Source organism: Sturnira hondurensis, unplaced genomic scaffold, assembly GCF_014824575.4.
Source record: "Sturnira hondurensis isolate 20B ecotype Veracruz unplaced genomic scaffold, ASM1482457v3 Scaffold0008196, whole genome shotgun sequence".
NCBI lineage: Eukaryota > Metazoa > Chordata > Mammalia > Chiroptera > Phyllostomidae > Sturnira > Sturnira hondurensis.
In genome coordinates this window covers 27137085-27159414 of record NW_028080827.1, presented here as the reverse complement: position 1 = coordinate 27159414, position 22330 = coordinate 27137085, and the positions used below count along the sequence as shown (strand labels likewise).

The window sequence follows — 22330 nt, the reverse complement described above, 5'->3', positions numbered from 1 at the left end:
GTCCTGACTCATGGATTCCTCCCTTCCCCAACACCCGGAAGTTTCCCGTACTCCCTGCAAGCTCAGCTACGGAACATAAAGGCTAGTATGTGTGATGAGTCGTTTTGCAGCCAAAGGGGTCTGTTGTACTACTGGAAGGGCCTGCAGTGTTTACACTCATTTTTTTTAAGTCTCGGAGAAAAGGGAAATAGCCCTAAATAATAAAATCATAGTCTTAGCCTTGGAAGGGTTTTGACCTAAAAATAGGTGTGATGATATGTATCATATCCCCAAACGCAGGATCTTTTTCTAAATCTGATTATGGGCAGCAAAGCTAAGTGCTAGTTACACATAGCTATCTATTTTGCGCTAGACAGAAACATTTGGGTCAGAGAGAACAAAACAACTCTATAGAGAACATCACTCAGAACCACTGAATCCTGTGAAAATCCAAGCTTCACATGTAACCTTGTCAATCATGACTTAGAGGGTCACTATGGCTTTCAGTGTTGTGAATATTTTTTTCCTCTGAATTTTTACCCAGGCTATATTTTATTGGTCCTTAGGAATTAAATTATAGTAATTGTAATTATTTGAATATTGAATATTCATTCTATTTTCAATGTAATAGACTCCTTAAAATGACTAGCTCATCCATGAGGGTTTTTGAGGTTGGTAGTGATGGAGAGCTGTATTTAATTCCTGATTCCAGGTCCTGTCTCTCTTTACATGAGAAATGGTATAAAAAGTTCATTGAATGTTTAATGAGCATGCAAGCTGAGTCTTAAATCCGAGGGAGAACCCAACACTACTTTTAATTGCATCTAACTCAAGGTAATAAAAGAATACAGTAGCACAGGGTACAAGATTTTTATTATTGTTATTTCAGATAATAGTATAATCATGTATTAAGCACCCATCATGTGCAAGAAGCTGAAGTAACATTTTCTTCTTTCTGATTAACACACTGCTGCAGTGGAGGATTGCTGTGGTTTATTGTTCTGGTTTATGATCTTGGTCTGAATTCAGAATAAAGCGGCAGCGTGCCAGCCTCAGAACCTCCTATACTTTCCTTGGAAACTGGATGGTTAACAGGGATGCGGGACCATATTTTTTTTCTTAGTTTGAAGTGTATAACTAACCTGCTCAAAAACATTGGTTTGGTTAGCCAATCAGGAAACAGAAATTAAGGACATGGCTCGTCCTGCTCTATTTTACTGAATGAACTTGACTGACTCACTGGGAGCCCAAATTCTTCCTGGTTACAGTTCGTATCACAGACAAATGACGAGAGGCATAGCCAAATCCTTGCAAGCCTCCTCGAGCTTTGAACTAAACTTTCGGATGTGACAGGATCTGGCAAGAAGGGAAATACCTCCCCTGAAATTTTCGCTCATGTTTTCTAAATTCCCTTTCAGATAAGGGCAGTGAGTTTGCTAGAGTGGGAAGTGCTGACAGACGAAGCGTCGGCGCCTACAAAATTCTTCCTGGCACTCTAATTATCCTTTCCTTCTCTACTTCAGTATCACATGTAGCCATGTGTAGAATCATAAAATAATTATGCAGTGTACAAGCTTTCTGGGAGCATGTACCACTGTTTTCCTAATTCTTTATCTCTCCCATTGATCGTGGCGTGTGTGCATTGATCCAAGTCGGCCATCTGGTTAGGCAAGATAAGCGTGCTAGTGTCTTTGCATTGCACTGTCACTAGGGGAGGGGGCACATTTTGGCTGTAGGGAATTACGGGGGCAGGATTAGCCCTCTTCCTACGAGGAAACTGAATTTTAAATGCAGTGTTGCAGCTGCATGGACCATGTTGCTAACTTCTGTTTTTGCCATGAACTGGGTAGATTTTTCTTCTCGTTCATATTGTCTCCAAAGGCATAGCCTTGTATTAAATGGGGGTGGGGTGGGGTTGGAGAGAAGATTCATTTTTCGCATATGTTAGACTTGTAAGTGACTGATACATTACAGGATTTCTAAATGGTGAAACTGCTTTCAAATGACTACAAAAGCCTGCTGGATAAAAAGCATTTTAAACCAAGACTCTTTGGGTTCCCCCTTCAACACACACACACACACAGCCCCCAAACAGAATTATTTTAAGAGGGGAAAGAAATATTTGTATTGGTATATGCAAAAGGAAAATAAAAATGACATTGAAAAAAATGATGCGTGTATCATTGCAGAAGGAATTACCGCAGGAAGCCCAGCACAGGGGCTGTGGGATAGCCTCTTCGTTTGTTTATCTCTCTCTTTCACATATTGAAATTAATGTTTGCCCCAAGTTTATGACCACTGGGACCGACTGAATGTGCTCTTTAATTCAAAAAGACTTTTCTGCTGCCCAGTTGGCCACTGTTGTTTTTAAAATTTGATTGCAGCCATTGTTGTCTCATATTTTGCAAATGTGTGGAAGACTCAAAAGCTTTTCCTCTAAAATTGAACAATTCTGTCAAAAAAGATTAGTTCTATTTTGTCTGCTGGGTGCTGACTATTCATGAATGTAAAGAGAGAGGGCTTGGGTATCATACTAAGTTGCTAAGGTGTCTGGATTTCGGCTATTGACTTGGGGTTACCCAACTGCAGCCCACAAAAGAGCAGCCAGAAGGAGAGGGGAGAGTGGCCTGCCATGTGTTTGGGCTATACCTTCTTTAGCTGCCCATTTATTTCTTTTGTTGCCAGAACTTTTATTGTCATACAGTTGAAAAAAAAATGTTAGACACAAGCTTTAGGCAGCACCAAGCAGAAAAAGGGATTAGCATATCACTAGGATCATCTTACACTGAACCAAATTCTTTTCAGGAGGCATAATTAGCCAATACAGTCTTTTTTTTTTTTTTTTGTGCCTATGGACAGAAAAAGTGAGTTCAGATCTTTGGCTAGAATATTGGAGGAAATAAAAGAGAGTTGCCAATTTCAGACAGATATATACATAGTGACTGTTGGCGGAGCCTTTGCAATGCCTTCCAGAAATGCATCTGGTTGAATGGGAAAACTTCCTATGAATTCCTGTCATTGTCTCAGGTTTTCTGAAAGGACCATCTCGTGTAGCTGAACAAGTTCAAAATTTTAGACCAGTGAAATCAGATTCAGGATTAAATGGACGCAGAGCTTCTCTGAGCGGGGGAAGTAAAGGGAAATGTGTGCTTTTCACACAATGACATTTTACTGTGCACAAGGTATTTTGACTGTAATTTAAAATGCAATTAGGAAATCGAAGGCAGTAAAACATACATTTCTGGATCTATCAGTGAACAATTCTGTGGGGCTTGCTTAAAGCAGTCCAAAACTTCCCTTCCAATTCTTGGGTGATAAAAATATTTATTTGAGAGTAAGAAAATGGAAGTCTTGGATCACATCCTTTTTATCCTCTCTCTTTCCCCTTCTCTCAGAGTTGTGCAGTTAAGCAGTTTTACACTCAGCAGAGAGGTAAAAGCAGATTAGTCCAATTAACCCATGTTTGACTGGGTGGATATCTATGTATATTTCCAGACGACATATAGGCTTTTGAAGAAGCACATATAGGGTAGAAGGGAAAAGAACCTCTTTCCAAAAGTGTGTTTTTAAGAATTAGCAAAATATCCACTAAAAGTTACAGTGCTAATCTGCATATATCTCACTTTAAATTTCTTGAGATAGCTAATGTTTTTGTTTAACAGATGAGGTTATGTGGATTTGTATTCATCCAGATTCTTGGTTTTGAATAGTTAATATTACATTTTTTACTCCCCTGTGGGTTGCATCATTTTGTCCAACTGCCTCCCCCAAATAAAACACCCACAAAATATACCCCCCACCAGTCTTGATTCTGGTTCAACTTCATTTCATATTTTCTGTGGACACTCCTAGCTTATCTTTGTGGCAATTTTTTAAATTGGTTCATTTTACCTAATAACAAGAGGCCATGGACAGTTAGGTCCACAGACAGCAATTTTTTCAAGTTTCACAGCCCTTAACGCACTGGGGGGAGATGTTCGCTGAGCTTTCCCTCCGTGTTAGAGACCTCGGCTTTGGCTCTTTATTTTCATATTTCTTCCGGCTTGGAATTTTTGGTCAAATGTCTCTCTCTCTTGGCTAGAAATACACTGTGGATATAGATAGCACAGAGGACTCAATTGTGCTGTCTTCATTTAAGGAAAATCACTTTAGCTTGCATCGGTTATGTCTCCATGGAGGGCTCTGTGTGGAATTAGCAACATTTGCTAGAAAGAAAGGATAAAAACAAAATTACTGTAAAATATGTGAATGAAAGGTATAGTTATTTAACTGTTTTTTTCACTGATCATAATGATAGCTTTAAAAATCATTTTTCTGTTTCAGTATTTGTAATTTTTAATAATTTGTAATATCTGTATTTTTTCTCCCCCACCTACATGTGGGCAGAAATGTCAGTGACTACAAGAAACTTAGCCAGATACACGGTTGCTTTCATTTGCAACAGTTTTATGTCACCAACAGTTCTGGCAAATTTCTAAAGACACCGTTTAATCAAATTTGTGATATGCTGTCCTCGAATCATTTACTATTTTATTTTTCACAGGAATTTTTTGGTTTTCCACCTGCTTAGGATGCACCACCCAGACACTTCTCTTGTGCACGCACACAGATCTGAGACCGTGGGTGTCCTTTCAGGGCACCTGCTCTCGGGAGCGCAGCTCGTAGCAGTCTAGAAACAAGAAATTGATGTTTCAATCCAGAAGTCAAATTGTTGAATTCAGAGAAATGTAATGCCACACAAACAGAATACCCACTGCTGGGTAACCTGGAGTCTTTTGTTTGTTTGTTTTGTTTTTTTAACAACTTGAAAGCAAAGGCATTGAGCTGTGGAGGTCTTTGTGTAAAGCAACATTTAGGTTATTCTGAACCCTGGAGCGGCGTGACATGAGCAGCGAGCGAGGGAAGGGAGAGGGTGGCCCAGAGTGAAAACTCGGTGCAGGACTGAGAGTCTAGAGAGGTGACGAAGTGGAAGGAAAGGTGAGAGTCGAGGGTGGTGATGAACTTTCTATTTTAGGTTTTGAGAATAGCAATAACAGAAACTGCCAGAATTTCTGTCTACAGATTGAGCCTTAAAAAGGTAATTTATTATTAATCAACATATGCTGATTGCTAATCTTAACAGAATCTTGAATATTTTGGAGCTCATCAATGTATTAGTAGCAGTGTGATTTTTATACAGAATATTGCATGTACACTTTACACTGTGTGCATAATGTTAGCATATTATTCAAATTAACCTATTGGACCTTTCTATGACATACCAATAATGTCTCTTTTCAAGTTTAACCTCCATAATGGCAGGAGCTGCCTGATATGACATGTCATCAAGTCAGCACAACAATTCATTCAATACCCTAAGCCAAGTAAGTTTGAATTACTATGATGAGTAAGCCTTCAAAGACATAAATCACATCCTCCAAAATGTGGGTGTGTTAAAACGACTCTGGCCCAACAAATCTTGTGCCTCCTATTAGAAAAGAACAGAGTCTTAACATTTAAAGTTATAATAATGCTATAGTTTTCATTTTTAAAATATTTATTTATTTTAATGTCTACAACTAGGATGTTTTAAATTCCTTTTTAGCTACAGTATATATTTTTAAAATTTTCTTAAAGGGATTATTTATGCTGTATTACTAACCAACTGGCTTTTTTGATACTGTGTAAGTATACAGCTATTAGGAGAAGGCTTTCTACTCTTGCAAGTAGGAACTGTTGTGGAGGTAAGCACATGTAAATTTTTATCACTTTATGACATTATCAAAGTGCAGTTCCCTATATGCATAGTTCTAAAGGCAGGTGTTACAGTTAATGTTCCCCCCTCCTCAAAAAAAGATAATATAATGAATCATTTGTATCTAGCATATTCCTGTATGTTTTACTGATTCATCTATAATGTGAAAACAAGAAGCTATTTCTATAGGTAGTATTTACTGAGCTCTAGCCAAGGTCTAGGCATTATTCTAAGGGCTTTACAATGGCCATCTCATCAAGCCCTCAGTCCCCTATGGAATGCTATTATTACTATCCCATTTCTATAGATGTGGAGACTGAGATTCAAGGAGGTCAAGCACCGTGCTCAAGATCATGCAGCTGGTATGGGATGAAGCTGGAGCCAAACCGAGCTCATCTGACTCAAGTTTGTTTTAACCACCCTCTACTGGACTTTTACACATTCAACAGGACTGAAAATATGAAATTAGATCTAGGCTTACTGGGGTGTTAGAGTGGGATGGATGCCCAAGGAAACAGAGGAAGGTACAGACAGAGTCAACAGGACCAGCAACATAGACAGCAATTGCCATAAGATCCTAAACTCCTTGTCAAGAGTTTTCATCCAGACTCTAGATGCATAAGGAGTGCGAGCTGGAAAGAAGTCAATAGTTTACTATGTGTAACCCTTTCATTTTAGAAATAAAGAAACTAAGGCCCAGGAAGGTGAAATGACTTCCACTGTCAGAGTTAAAATCAGAAGAAGAATTCCCAGTTCTCTTAATCCAAACCAGGACCCTTCCCAGTATTCAAAATGAAGCCACTTCAGGATTGTTTGGGAAACAGCAAAGTGGGCAAAAAGATATGTGTGAAGGTCATGCCCACTCCTGCTGGTAAGCACAGAAACAGCTGAAATGTCTTAAAGCTTGGAAGGCAAGTGTCCATAAGATGGAATTGCTAACACAGTTGATATGAACAGTGGAGGAAAAAGAAGGTTTCACATATAATTTTAAGACAATGGTCAAATTGGGAAGGGAGGCAAAGACAGAAAATAAATTTTTGCATATTAGCATACTTGCTTGCAATTGGAAAATGGCTGTCTAAGTGGAGATGCCCCGTTGCGATTTGGAAGTCTGGAAACAGAAGATGAGAGGTGATCTAGGCCAGAGATGGAGAGCTGAGTGTCGGCACCACACAAACAGTGGCATCTCACACACGCACACATACAAACACACAAATGCACATCTTCCTTGGTTTCTCTTTTTACTTCCTACCACAAGATGTGTTTTAGGGATAGGAAGGTACTACCTTTGTTCCAACCAAGGTTCCCAGTCACATTCGTAGCAGTACATTTGATCTGGAAAAACCTTCTTGACCCTTCCGCTGGAATAGATGAAGCCACGGACACAGTGTGATGAAACAGAAGGCAGAGCTTTGCAGAGAAGTCACACGTTTCTCTTTCCATTTTGTAAGTTCTCATCACTGTGTTTCAAAGTCATATTTTTTAAATTAATGGGAGTTGTGGGGTATTTATTTAAGCTATATTTTGGACCAGCATTCACAAAACCTTGAACTAAATTAGATCTTGTCCAAATAAAGAAGGTTAATCGCAGTGTACATTTTTTCCTCATGCTGTCTATTTTAATTATTACAAAGCTTCTCAAGGCAAATGACTGTGTGGCATGTTTTTGAGCAAAAGATACACCTGAATTATGAAATGCTTAGATCAGCTTTGCATCCATGTGTACGTGGCTTCGTATTCCAGCCATGCCAAACTAACTTTGACATCAATTTTCATTGTAGTACTATTCATAACAGTTAGAAGATAAAAACATCCCAGTGTCCCAGTTAAAAGATAGAAACATCACATGTCAGTATCCCATTTTTCAACAGACAAATGGATGCGCAAAATTTGGTGTGCATACCCAGTGAAATATTACTCAGCTATAAAAAGGAATGAAGTTCAGGTACATGCTACAACATGAATAAACTGTGAAACACTATTGCCTAGTGAAATAAACCAGTAACAATAGGGCATGCATTGTATGATTCCACCTATCTGAAATATATACAAAAGGCAAATCCTTAAAGATGTAAAAGTACATCAGAGGTTACCAGGGGCTGGGAACAGAGGGAATTTTTGCTTAATGATTACAGAGTTCTGCTTACGGTGATTAAAATGTGTTGAAATAGATAGTGGTGATGCTTTTACAGCCTTGAGAATGTACTTTTTTATTGAATTTATTGGGGCAACATTAGTTAATAAAATTATATAGGTTTCAGGTGTATAGTTCTATGACACGTCATCTGTATATTGTATTGTGCGTTCACCACCCCAAGTCAAGTTTCCTTCCTTCACCATTTACATCTCCTTCTACCCTCTTCTATTCCCCCCACTCCCCTTACTTAAGTTTCTTTTTAAAGAAATTGGAAAATATTAAGAAAGTTCCATGGAGGTCACTCAAATGATAATTAACGAGCAGGCACAATTATCTTCTGACTAGTGTGTGGCTTAGGGATTTTTTAAAAATTTTTTTATTTAAAATGGCAGCATCTAAAAATGTGGGAATGCCAGCCCAAGTAGAGGCAGGCACAGTATTATTCGACACATTTCTCTATTTATATTTAAATAACCATTTGCATGAAATTATGCACAAATCATGGAATAATTCCTAGCAGAAATTACTGTTTAGAAAAATAAATAAAAAATCTGAGCCATGGTGTGCTTTTCATATTAAATTGCCCATTTCCAGAGCATCACATGCGTTCGCACAATGTACAGACGCAGCAGTGTGGGCCAATACAAATTGCTCATGGTGTTAATGAGGATGGATGGCGGAGGCTGAAAAACATTCATTTACAAGCAAGGGAGGAAGAGCGAGGAGCACTGTTCACAATCTTTACCTTAATTTTTTCTTTTGCCTTGATAATATCCAACCAAATGATGGCAACTTTAATAACAGAGCCCTTGGGAAGGCCATGTGATGAATTTTCATTTTCAGTCTTGAATACAGCCTATTTTTTTTCATTTGGGGTGAAAACTGTGCATTGTGAAGTTTGGATGTTTATGTCTAAGCTGGGAAAAAAGAATCTTACTATTTGAAGAATGATAAATAAGGTAGAATGACTACAAAATTTAAATAACTTTAAAATAGAAAAAAAAGACTTCCTCCTGAAGTGACTCTCTTCCCAAAGGAAGATGGACCATCCCTCTGCCCCTCTCCCCAGCCCAGATAAACCGTCCAGCCTTCTGGAAGCTCCTTAGCCAAGGAGCTTAACCAATAGTCGAGTCTATGAAGAGTGGAGCATGCTTATAGGACAGGAAAGTCTGTCTATTCTAAGGCTCCAGTGTCAGGACCTCTTTCAGCCCATCATAGCCCATCACCTTTTTCCTAAATTGCCTGAAGTTAGGGAATGGACATATGTGGAGTATCAGAAGGGGAGGGGGCACACCTTACGAATCCATGAAGGAAGGTAAGCTGGGGATGATTCGAGGCTCACCCTGGTTCCACCTCTACCATTTCCACCAACTCCCTCCTACCACCTCCACATCCAGTATCAATCCTTAGTTAGCCAGGACTCCTTGGTATCTCTGGCCAGCTCCAGAACATCCCTTTCCTTTGCTACCACTGTTGCAAAATGGTAGTATCTCCATTTTGCAACATACCCCAGGAGAGTGAAATAAAGGCACAAAGCCACTCACTTAAATATATTCAAAGGCTACCATTCTTGGGCTCTAGGATAATTCCTTCCCCTTGAGTTCTCCTTATTCAACAACCCACTTTTGCTAATTTGTTCAATGCATACTTCTTGAGGTCAGTCCATGCTGGATACTGAAAATAGCACTGTGGACAAGAGAAATAGACACTGACAATCAAAGCAGACAAACCAATGAGTGACACAGGACACTAAAGATGAACATACAAGGGGTACAGGACCCAGGTTAGGGAGGGCTCCCCTGGAGAAAAAAATCTCTAAGCTGAGACTTGAGTTGATTGAGCACCAACGTTGTGCAAGATTCCAGATTCTGAGGGTGAAAACAGTTCTGAGATAGTCTCACCAGCAGGAGGAAAGGTACAAATAATAACAAGCCACTACGTTGGAACAAAAAGCTCTTAGGTGTAGGGATCAATTCCATTTTGGAAGATAAAGAAAATTTTATAAACAAAATGGCATGCAAAGTTAAGACTTAAACAATGATTGTACAAGAATTCAGAAGCAGAATCAAGAGCCAGGCAGTCCAGGCCAAGGTTATACAAGCAAGGCTGCAGAGATGAGAACCCCTGAGACATGTTTGAGGAAGAGAAGTGACTGCGCTTGTCTGGGCTGTGGGAGGAGTAAGGGGACACTTACTGAAGGGCCTTGGAGAAATGCACCACATCCCTTGGAAGACCGGCTGAGAGAGACAGTGGAGGCAGTGCCCTGGGAGTGGAGCTCTACTAGCCTGCCTTCCCTGATGTCCCTGGAAGGGGAATGTGGTATGTGTGGCCAGGGAACAGGTGGGGCTTAGGTCCCACTATGTCTACAGCTGGGGGCTGGACCACTTGAGTCTCTCACAAATCCTCTGCCCAGAGGCCAGTATTCCTCCTTAAGCCCGAGGCACTTGCTTAATAAGATCTCATTGCAGAAGAGTAGGAAGGATGCACTGGGTGCCCTTTCTGTTCCAGCCTCTGTACAGAGTTGAAGAGATGCTCGTAGATCCCTCCCTCACAGAGCTAATGTTTAGTGAGGGGATCACTGTAACCTTTAAGAAGCTATTTACAACATAATATCGGAATTGCTCAAAGGAGATTTTTACAAGATGTGAAAGGAGCATGGAAGACTAATGGGAGTAGTGGTGGGGAGGGTCAAGAAAAGGAGGCAACTTTTGCTGCTGAGGCTTGAAAGCTGAAGAAAGCTTTTTGAGTCTACTAGGATATTCCTGATGGAGAAACAACATATCATAAACACTTGGCCAGAATATAGTACAGTCATGAAATGCATACATACATACACAGTAGTCTCCTCAGAATGGCTGTGGTATAGAGTGCATGGAGAGGTGGTACTGAATGGAATGTCAGGAGCCAACCTTAAATCCCCCTATATGTTAGGACATTTAGATTTTAGATTACAAAAATTCTTGAGCAGGCAATAATGGGAGAGGAGGGGGAGAAGACGGAGGCAGGGAGATCAGCAATTATGATAATCTATTGCCTAGTCTAGTTCCTCAAGGGGCCCTGACTACCAACAGCAGCCATTCAATAAACAGCTGATGAACTGAATTAAACTGAACTATTCTAGTGTGGTGGTAAGTCAAGATGGAGAGAGGAGAAAGGGAAAAAAGCTACTCAGAGATAAAATGGACAAGATTTTGGATTTAAATGCATGAGCAAAAGAACGGAGAATGGAAAGTCCAAGTTATCCCAAGGTGTCCAGCTTTGTATGAATGGTGGTGTCACCACAGGATAACACCTGGGGAGGGAACGCAGTTTTGCATGACAAAGAATCCAATCTTGAACGTGTTCCATCTGAAGTGAGAAATGGAATAAGGGTCAGGGGCTCAGAAGATCTGGATTGAGGTGCAGATTTGGAAGTAACTGGTTTGTAGGACTGATTTGAGCTATGGGCGTGGTGAAAATTGACCAGGGAGAGTGGATAAAGTCCAGGACAACCATATTTAATGAGTGGCTTCTGAGAAGGAGCAGCCTAGTCTCAGAAATGGGGGACTCTGGGGGGACCAAAGACAACTATGAAGATAACTTAAGATTCTAGCCACAAGACTTATGGTTGACATCCACAAGACTTTAAGACACAATAGTGTTAACTGGGTAAAACCACAGAGCTTAGAATGTTAACTATTTCCCCCAAATTAAAATTAATAAAATATGGAAATAAGCTACAGCCATATTTCAGAATTTATAGGCTCCTATAAATTAAGAGTTAGGATTCTGCTTAGTCTTGTGCCCTCTAGTCCCGAGCCATACCAAAATGCATACAGTTCCCAAATATACTATATCTCTGGTTATAGGCATTTTTTGTTACCCTGGATGCCCCTTTCCTCATCTTGCATCCCTACTGGCCCCCTTTGCTTCGTAGTTGACATCTGCTCTCCAATGCCCATCTAAAGCACTCTCTCCTTTGAGCAGCCTACATCCCTAACCCCAAGCCCACCTCATTCCAAGATGACTTAGGTGCCTCTCCTCTGGGTTTTCCTTCTGTGTTCCCAAAGCACCTTAACACCCTGGGCAGTAATGATTGATTTTCTGGTCCACCTCCTCTCCCAGACTCAAATAAATACATCTTGCCATACCCATGTCCTCTTCACCTGGTGCATACAATACACAGTGTCTGACATAGAGGAGGCACTTGCTAAACACTGTTGAAGGGGAAGGTTAAAGAACTACATCATTCCCTCACCTTTCTTGCTCTCTTTCTGTCTCTTAATTTGTATGCTTTTTAGTTTGATAATGATTGAGAAAAGAGTTTCAAAATTTTCTGCTGGCTGTGTCAACTTCTCCCTTAAAGCCTTTTTTCCTTATCCCCTTTGTTTACCAGCCCAACCTCAGCCTGCCAGAACACCACACACCTGATGCAACCCCATTCTATTCAGCAGTCCTGGACAACGCGCATGAGAGACTCTGAACATCATGTGTGTGATATTTCAGAGGGAAGTGGTAGGTTCAGGGAAAGAGCTGGTGTTTATTGTTGGCCAAGTAGGAGATTTGAGCTCACATGAAAAAAGATCACTAGGTGAAAATGCCCCCAGAGTGGAGCCTGGATCCCTTGGGGAATTGCTTTAATCCTGGAATCAAATGAAGATCCTGAGGCAAAGAACACTCTTCTTTGTTATTGTTTGGAAGATGTGGGTGGGCACTGGGTTGATGGGGACAGAGCAAAAGGGTGGGGAGTTGTAAAAAGAAGCCAAGTTCTTGGCTGTTTCTTGTAGCCTAAGTAACCAATACAGAAGCACTAGCTGGGAAGATAACAGGAGATGACATATCCACTGATTGAAACACCAAGAGAGTTTCAAAATGAAGTTAGATATTGAAAGAGAATTAACTGCTTCTGGTGAATATTATGCTTTGACTCCCCTTGTGGGACCATTTCCGTCAGTGAGGAGGTCCCTTCATACACAGTTTAGTGTGTTCTCTGCTCCCTAGGCACAATGAACTACTAGGGGTCAGGGAATCCCCACTCTTACCCAAAGGCCAAGTCCCGTCAGAGACTGATTTTGCTTCTCCAGAGAAAAAGTCAGTGTGAGCAAACTCACCCATTTTCCAGTTTTTTCCAAAGCTTGTGCTTCTAAAAATAATAATGAGTGGCTTATCTTCATGATCATGTGGGTCCTCAGTGGCCCTATCAGAGGAGAGGAGAGTTCGAACAGCAAATCTAAGGAGCACGTAAGGAGGCAGTGGCAGGGGGAGGCGTTTTGTATAGAGGTCGGGCTGCAGAACTGAGGCCACTCTGTGGACAAGTTTCTCATCATCTGAAGACAAAATGGCTTGAGGCTTAGTCATTGTTTAAAAGCCATTCCTCAAATTCCTTGTTTACTGTCAGCAAAGTGAGTTGTGGACTCTGTGACTTTTGCAGTTAATGGGACTAAACACTTATGCCAACAGATTAAGTCTTGCTGAAACATTAAGAAAATTGGCCCAAACAGAGTTTGGATGGAGTGTTTAGTGGCTGTTTCATTTTGGGGGGTGGGGGGAGTGGGATAATTGTCCCAGGACAATGGCTGCTGGATACCTGTGAAACTGGTGATTGGGGGAAGCCAGTGGATACATTTTCTGCCAAAGAGATAGTAAAAAAAAAAAAAAAAAGCAAACATTTCATTTTAATTTCAATCGTTTGGACTGACTACAAAGAATATAAATGAGATTTTCTGAAATTAAAACTGACAAATACTTCGAGGCCCATCAAAAGTCTTAGGTTTTTTTTTAAAGTAACAACCAGTTTCTAGGAGAAATGCAAAAATCACTTTCTTTCGTTGCCAAAAAGATCCTCCAGGCTGCTGGGTGACTTTTTTCTGGTTGATAGGGAAGGTGGGAAAATTCTTCTTTGCTACACTTGTACTTTTAAGATTTGTCAAATCTACTCGTTGTCCTTGAGAAAAGGACAAGTGCATGCACAGTAAATGTATTAAACTTCAAAAATAATTTCCAAGTCTTGTAGACACCATAACCCCCTTCATATCTTCACTTGACATGCCTTCTTCAGCCAAGATATGTTTAAGTAGCTCTTACAAATCTTCTTCCAAGAAAAAATCAAGTACAATTAAGGTTCCATTTTGAAAGCAAGGACTTCACATTCACGATTAGAACACTGTTTTATTCTTGTTGTAATCAGAAAAATATATGTATTAAAAATCACACGAAGACTTCTTAGGTCAAAATTGAATGGAAAGTTGATTTGCATTTGGAGATTAGAAGTTCCTATCCTGAGCCCTGGCTGGTGTAGATCAGTGGATTGAGTGTGGGCCTGCGAACCACACGATCGCGGTTCGATTCCCAGTCAGGGCGCATGCCTGGGTTGCAGGCCTGTTCCCGGTTCCCAGCAGGGGATGCACGAGAGGCAACCATACATTGATATTTCTCTCCCTCTCTCCTTCCCTTCCCCTCTAAAGATAAATAAAAATAAATAAAATATTAAAAGTTCCTATCCTGAAAAAGAGTTCATACTCGGTAATAGTTATGCTTGTGTACATGCATCATGAAAAACAGCCGTGCACTCTGTTTGCTGGGAAGGAGACCAGGTGATTAATGGCTGTGTTATTCACCTCTCTAACCCTCCTTCCATTTTCTTCCGGGGACAACTTGTTTATTCCATATTTATTATCATGAGTTACAAGTGTCATTTTGCTAGTAATTTTTCGATGGTCTTTAAAAGAAGGAAAAGAATGAAGGAAAGGAGGAAGTAAGAGAGAGAGGGAGGGAGGGGAAGAGAAGGAAAGGGAAAAGAGAAGAAAGAAAAAACATATTCAGGGCGTTCTCTAAATACTAACATTCAGAGAGGTGTTGAGAGTTCTGTGATTCCAATGTCTTGGGAGACTTCAGACTTGACTTTGATTAACCACACTCACAACCAGGGTGCTTCCTTTTCGTTTTATTCTTAATGTCACTTACCAGAGCTGTAAAGACACGCTCATAACATTTGCTTTTCATCTGAATCAAGAAGGCAACACTAAGCAAAAGAAAAGTATTCAGCAGTGCATATAGGATTGAAGCGATGATAATCAGGGACCCTGGTAATTGAAGCTTTTAGGGAGGGGGAGAGAACCTTTCTTCTGGATCCTTCAGTCTGTTTAATAGGATAAAATTAGCTTGAGTGGTTTGGTGTTTGAAGAGGATATGATGTAATTGGAAGTGCCTCCTGGGTTTGCTGCTGGACAAAGCAATCAGGTGGAGACATGGGAGGGCATGGGAAGCTCTGAAGTACGAATCTCGGTTTCCACCATCCTAATTAGCCTAAATTAGCTATGCCAGTTTTCTGCTTGCTTTTGAATTTCCCCGCTCATGCTTCTTTCAGGGCTGAAAGAAAAGAAATGTGAAATGCTCACCAAGTTCCCATCTAACAGACGAACGATGGGGTCTGAAACTAGGGGGTCAGGTTTTACTGGTAAGTCCTTAGGAAAGTGAGCCACTCACAGGGAACACAAGTGCCTGCGAGCCCACACCTGAGGGCCTGGCGGACGCTGCAGCTTGTCCGGTGTGATGAGGAAGTCTACAGAGCATCTGTAAGAAAGTGGTTCTTTTCAGAATTTTCTGCACGTCACTTAGCGGTCTACACTGACTGCATTCACATTGACTATTTAACTTGAGATGAACTAGGTAGGCCTTCTCTCAGTGGACTTACTTTTTCTCAGATTGAAGTTCAAAATCCTGGAGGGCCAGAAGAGGTGGGTTTTGTGGGTATAGGAGGTACTGACCTTTAACATTTTTCTCTTCTGACCCCAATTAGTCAACTTTGTGCCATGAGATTTGTAGCCCATTGAAAGTAGTTTGCACAAATCTATTTCAATTAAGGTGGAATTTGCATAGAAATAAATAACACCTTGATCTTAAAGTCACTGATTTTTAGTATTTTAGCCATATATATATATATGGATATATGCCAAATAATGAAAACAAATAGGAAATTATTTCATTAGTTATTGTTTACAAATAGTCGTCCAACAAAAGCACAGGTCCCTCCCTGAGCCCCTTGTCACTGGTCCTCATAGATAGACTTTCAAGTAACCACCATAGAGGTCTTCAGCGTAAAAATACCACTTGTTTTCTTTCATTTTTTGGTCGACCCCATACATCTAAAACCAAATGTTCAACATGAGTACTAGCAACACACACATTACAACCAACTGTATACTTTATTTAATTTACTCTAGCAATGGCTTCCTGCGCCCTGCAATGTGGAAGCCTCCCTGCGAAGCCCTGTACAGACGCCAAAATCCTTCCTGCCGACATTTCCCTGTAGGAAATGACTCATGAAAGCACTTTCAAGAATTTCTGAGAGAAAGCAGAAGCCAGGTGGATTCAGGTTCTGTAGAGCCTGAAACAATTTGAGAACCTCTTTGGAAAAAGAAAACACAATCACAGAAACTTGCTCCCACCCGCCTCCTCCCTGGGAAGGTCCCCTCCAGGGCAGGGGTTCTAAAGCTCCGCCTTCATTAGCTTCGCACTCAGGAGCCCATCGGGTCCCTTTCCCCTGCTTCAGAGACCCAAACTTTGCAATTTCAAAATATAATCATTATGCAACTAGATTTAGTAACTCGGAGGGTGACCAGGAACCATCGTGGACCACATAACAGACATAACTTGACTAGTGTTTGCAACATTAGCTAACAGATCGCATGAAACTGGGTGGCGCCCAGGTGGGCAGGTGTGATACACCACAGGGTGCTTCGCCCACAGTTCCTGCTTGCTCCAGCTCCTCAGGCCATTTCCAGGATCCCTCCATTCAGAGGCTGGCTCGAGCAACAGGGAATGGAATCGGTGAAAGCTTTCGGTTGGGAAATGACGTGTTTATGAAACTCACAGAAGCCATGTGTTCAGTTAAGATCGCGAATTGTTCTGAATGATTCAGTAATTTTCAGGCTTCAGTTTAAGAAATGAAATTTTGTTCTCCCCACAGTTATAAATGAAAAGTTGGGCCGCACTGTGACTTCTTATCAATCCAACTTGACTCAACAGGTAGTGATTTAGGACTCGGGATGCTGTGGCACTGCTCCTCCCAGTACCATGAAGTGATCTTTTTATTCCTATTTACACTTGGATCAAAGCAGCCTTAGCACTGGGCAGCTCGAAAAGGGAGCAGTGTGCCTTTCTCCATGCAAGCTTTGTGAAGTTTGTTAAACAACGCACTTTGAATGCCAGTTCTAGTTACTGAGACTTATGTGCATCTTTTAGGGATACATCTTTTCATTTAACTTGTGTTCACTTGTAGAAATCCTTAAAATAATGGTGTCCATTGGCTCAAGGCTGCTAGAAGGATTTTTCTGATGCCTGATTCAAACAGCTGTGGACTTATTATCTAATTCGTGTGTTGCTATTTAAACGTGGATCCCAGGACAAATAAATTAACAATGGTAGTCACGTAGCTGTGTGAGGAAACCATCCTCACATTCACTTATTCAACAGAACGCCCGTGTGTGATAGGAGCAGTTTTGGACACTGAAGATGTGGACGTGAACGTAATACAAGGGGTGGTGCCTTCAAGGGTTTCCAGACTAGTAAACGAACTAAGGAAAAAATAAATAAACTGGACCATTTCAGATAATGTTAGAGGCAGATAAAATTGCCATGTAATACCACTTCACCCCTATTGGGATGGCTAGAACAATAATAATAGCAGCAGTAATATAATAATAATAATAAAATAGCAAGTGTTGGCAAGGATGGGGAGAAATTGGAAGCCTCTGCATTGCTGATGAGAATGTAAAATGGTGCAGCTGCTTTGGAAAACAGTTTAGTGATTCCTCACAAACTTAAACATAGAACTACCAGATGACCCAGCAAGTCCACACATAGGTATATATCCGAAAAAGTTGAGAGCAGAGACTTGAACCTTGTATACTAATGTTAACAGCAGCATTATTCAAATATCCAAAAGGTTGAAACCACCTGAGTTGGATGAATGGATGAACAAAATGTAGCCCTGGTTGGTGTGGCTCAGTGGATTGAGCACTGGCCTGTGAACCAAAAGGCTGCCTGTTTGATTCCCAGTCAGGGCACATGCCTGGGTTGCAGGCCAAGTCCCCCATTGGGGGCATGCAAGAGGCAACAAATTGTTTCTGTCTCACATCGATATTCCTCTCCCTGTCTTCCTCTCTCCCTTCCCCTCTCTTTGAAAATAAAAATGAAATCTTAGAGATTTTTAAATGAAACAAAAAAGGTGGTATATAACTTTTTTTTAATATTGGAATATTATTCAGCCATTAAAAGGAATGAAATTTTTTATATATACTAGAACCTGAAGGGACCTAAAAACATGCTAAATGAAATAAGCTGGACACAGAGGGGCATATACTATATAGTTTCACTTATCTGTGATATCTAGAATAAGCAAATTTGTAGAGGCAGAAAGTAGAACAGAGATTACCAGGAGATGAGGGAAAAAGAGGGGAGGAGAAGTTTATCATTTAATGGGTACAAAATTTGTATTAGGAATAATACAAAGAAGTTTTGGGTATAGATAGTGATGGTGATTGCAAAACATGTGAATGTATTTAATGTCACCAAATCTACACTTACAAGTGACTGAAATGACCAATACCATTATGCATATTTTACCACAAATAAAAAATAATCATCAGGGAGCCATGGTAGAGAATGACCAGGGTTGGGGTGGAAGAGCACTTGCTAAGGCCCTAGGGCAGGGGGAGCTCTGGACGGGGAGAGGAGGCTAGTGTGCCCGGAGCGGGGCGCAGCAGGGGGCCTGCTGCCAGAGCCGGGTGGACCAGGGAGCGTTAAAGTGCCCAACTCAGTGCTTCTCTCTGGCACAGGATCCGTCGAGAGCGCTGTTCTTCATCTCATATTTGCACGTTTCCATTCTTACAGAAGTGCCCTTAGGACTTCTGGCAAATACACTTCACCTCTTCACACCACCAAAAGAAGGGCAGCAACAAATTTAAAAACCAAAAAATAACCAGAACTGCTAGAAAATCAAACTATATGGAAGTCCAACAACCAAGAAGTTAAAGAAGAAACATTCATCCAGACCAGTAGGAGGGGCAGAAATGGGCACCCAGGGTGGAGAGGACATGCAGCAAGGCGGTGGCTGGAGGACCAAGTGGGGTGACGGACTGGGTCTTCCCACATTTGCGTGCAGATAAACCAGGAGGAACAACTGGGGAGTGAGACAGACTGTGCAACCCAGGGTTCCGGCTGGGGGGGGGGTGCGAGGGGGAGCCTCAAAACCTCTGACTGTAAAAATCAGTGGGGGTTGTGGGAGGGGAAGAAACTCCCAGCCTCACAGAAGTTGAGATCAAACAACCCAGTTTTAAAGACCCAGACATGGCTGGCTCTTCTTCCTCCTGCAGAACGCCACCTTGGCTGCTTAGACAAATCTGCAGTTCGTAGTTTTTCCTCCTGTAGAACCAACTTAACCTCACAGATGTTCCCTAGTCTTCTACCAAATTTGGCACTAGATGTCTGGTTCCACCTGGCCAGCATCTCTATGAGCTGGGGCCCTCATATGGACCAACTCCAAGACCTCTCCAGCCTTTCCTGGGGGGGGGGGGCTTCCAGNCCCGGGCGGGGGGGGGGGGGGGGGGGGGGGGGGCGCATCTCCATAAGAATGATCAAGAAACCACTTGCCGAGAGGAATTGCCTAGGTGAACCTTTTCCGTTTGAATTCATCAAGCTCCATCAAATGCAAATTCTACTCCTCTCAAAAAAAAAAGTATTCAAATTCAACAAATCCAGCTCAAGCGTAGAGATAGCATTGTGTTCTAGGAACCATGGAGAATCAAAAATGAGTGTTTGTCTCTGCTCATGGTTATTGGACACAAAAAGAGGAATTTGGGGTGAGTGTTGAAAGAAGAAAGACAATTTAAAATCAGATTTTATTTTCAATACAGAGGCTAAAGAACATATTTTGAGAAAATGGATGTGGATGGGCAAAATCTAATTTTTCCTCTACTATAAATGAAATGCAAGATGAGCAAGAAAGAGGGAGTCGCAGATAATAACAAAACGAGACGCAGATGCAGCCCCTGGCGTGGGTGCAGGAAACTGTAAATAGACCAATGTTTTATAGTTGTATGAGAGTGGCCTGGTTGGCCTCGGGAATCTTACTTTATTTTATGCATTCCTTCCTTGTTGATTCCTGTAAGAATGTGCTTTTGAATGTCCAATAGTTAAATCATCAAATCGAGATGCCAAACTTTAAGTATTCCTTGGGTTCTTTTCTAACTTTTTAAATGGCAGTTTGTACAACTGTTCCAAGTAAGTTTAAATAGATAAGTATTCTGGGAAGTGTCAGTATTCTTCAGCCTCAAAGCTGAGTGTAACATAAATAGAAAAATAGACTGTACTTTGTGCATTTCATACATTTTAATGGCGAGTTACTATTGATGCTGTGCGTTTTTGCAAGTAAGGGAAAATTCACACATCACTTCGTATATTTCCTCGCAGCGGAAAGTTATTTTGATCCCACCTTACAAATGATCCATGCTGATATTAAGTTGGCGGTGTTGGGAGGAGGAGAAAAGAGTGAAGTTAATTTGAATTTAGAAAGTCTCTAAATGATAATTGAATCACAAGTCTGGATTATAATTCTAGGAGCAACACTTGACTTGGTCAAAATCACTGCTATGAAGAGATGCAATTTTTACACAGTACTTCACATTGATTAAGTAATTGTGAAAATGGAAAAAAAGTATTTGAATCTTAATCACAGTCATTTGCATGAAATAAAAGTCTGTGTCAGGGGAATGCACATTATAATAACTCCTGGGTGTTTTGGTTGCATCAGTGAGCAAAGAAGTTGTATGCATTTTTTCCATGCTGATATACAAGAACTCCTTTTATATTTATTGTATCTTTGATTGTATGAAAATTCAGCAATATAGGATTTTGGCTGATGAGAGACGACAACTGATTAACTACCTTAACAATGGCTGTAATTAAAACAGATGTTTGATAATGCACGTGCCCAAATTAAACTGGGAATATTCAAAGAGAGAAAAGAGAAATAAGAACTCTATATGAACCTCATTCTCAGTCAGGCTCTCCATTAGATGGAAAGGTAATAAACGGGAAATAAACTTGAGAAAATCCCGTCAGTCTCTCTTCTAAATATCCCACTCCTCCCCCCCACCACTGCGGCTGTATGTTTGAAACACAGAAAACTGAGCTTCTTGCTCTTGTGCTCCCCCCGCCCCAGTCGTATCTGGGACTGGTCTGCAAAACAAAGATCCTATTTTTGTGCGTTGGCACGTGCTAATACTTCCAACTTTACCACCCTGTTGGGAGTCTTCAGAATCCCAAGTACCTCCAAACACCAAAGCTGGACTCTCCCTTGCCTTCTTCAGACCTTCCGATAATGAAAACCACCTTTTGATAACCTGAAACCTCCCACGCGGGTTGATAGGCATTTCCTATGGTGTTGAGCTAAATTCGTTTCTTATATTAATTATCTATTAGTTTGAGGGCACCGTGATTTGGGAATTAAGGAGATTTTAGTTTTGAGTATTTTTGCCGTCCCAAGTTTGTGGAAGAGAAGGAGAGAACCCTAAATAAAACAAGAGTTTTGATTCCTGAAGATGCTGAAAATTCCAGAAGATAGCATTTTCAAAATGCGTGATTCTAATTATTCGGTTCAGGTCAGAGAAGAAAGTTGCTAAGGAGACCTCTGCCAGATGTGGACCACATGAAGGGATACACACAGAGCAGAGAGCCGGGATGGTGCTGGAGGCAGTAGTGTATTTAATTAGAACCACAGAATAGTAAAGACAATACTCATCACAGTAATAATGACAAATACATAAATATGTTTCACTGACGAAACTAAGTAAAAAATACAAAAACAGTAAAAAATACAAAAAGAGTAAACAAAATAGTACAAGTAAAAGAAAACAATTGTGAGCTCTGTCTCGCCTTTGAGGGAGAAGTCAACCCGCCAAGCAAGCGGTGGCTCTCATAAAGAATCAAAAGAAGTGTGCGAGACCGCGCCCTTACGTCTTTACACACTCGGGAAACTGGCAACAAGCTGGCACTCTTTCAAGCTTAGAATCGAAGAGTTCGCAGGGACTCCGCAGTATTTATTGAAAGGAAAAAAAAGCCCTCTTTCAACCTCTCGAAATTCACTGCTTTCTTTAAAAAAAAAATCATCTTACAACCTTTCTCACCAGCCTCGTCAGGCCCCTGCAGTTTGCTCCTGCGCTCCACCTCCCCAGAGCCCGGCGCCTTTCTCCAAGGCTAATTCAGGTTCCACCTACTGCAAGGAGAATTCAGCATCGCTCCAGGCCACTGTGGTTTCTTCTTTCTCTATGCTCCTGTTGCATCCATAGACAATACTCCCAAGTTCAGCCCATAATTGTTATGTTAGTTTGTAGTTTTTCTTGCACCCCGGTTGCAAGCTCCTTGAAAAAGGAAATATCTTATCTTCCTTTCTTTCTTCCCACCTTCCTTCCTTCTTTCCTGCAACCGATATGTATTTAATA

General features: G+C 41.0%; 1 long non-coding RNA gene across 1 annotated transcript in view; it reads right to left on the bottom strand.

Moving 5' to 3' along the window:
* Positions 1 to 2793: 2793 nt before the first annotated feature.
* Positions 2794 to 22330, bottom strand: part of LOC118992436 (uncharacterized) — a 173997-nt gene continuing 154460 nt past the window's right edge. The window contains exon 2 of the long non-coding RNA XR_005067636.1: positions 2794 to 4184. This is a non-coding gene — a long non-coding RNA (uncharacterized LOC118992436). The remainder of the gene's footprint in view (positions 4185 to 22330) is intronic.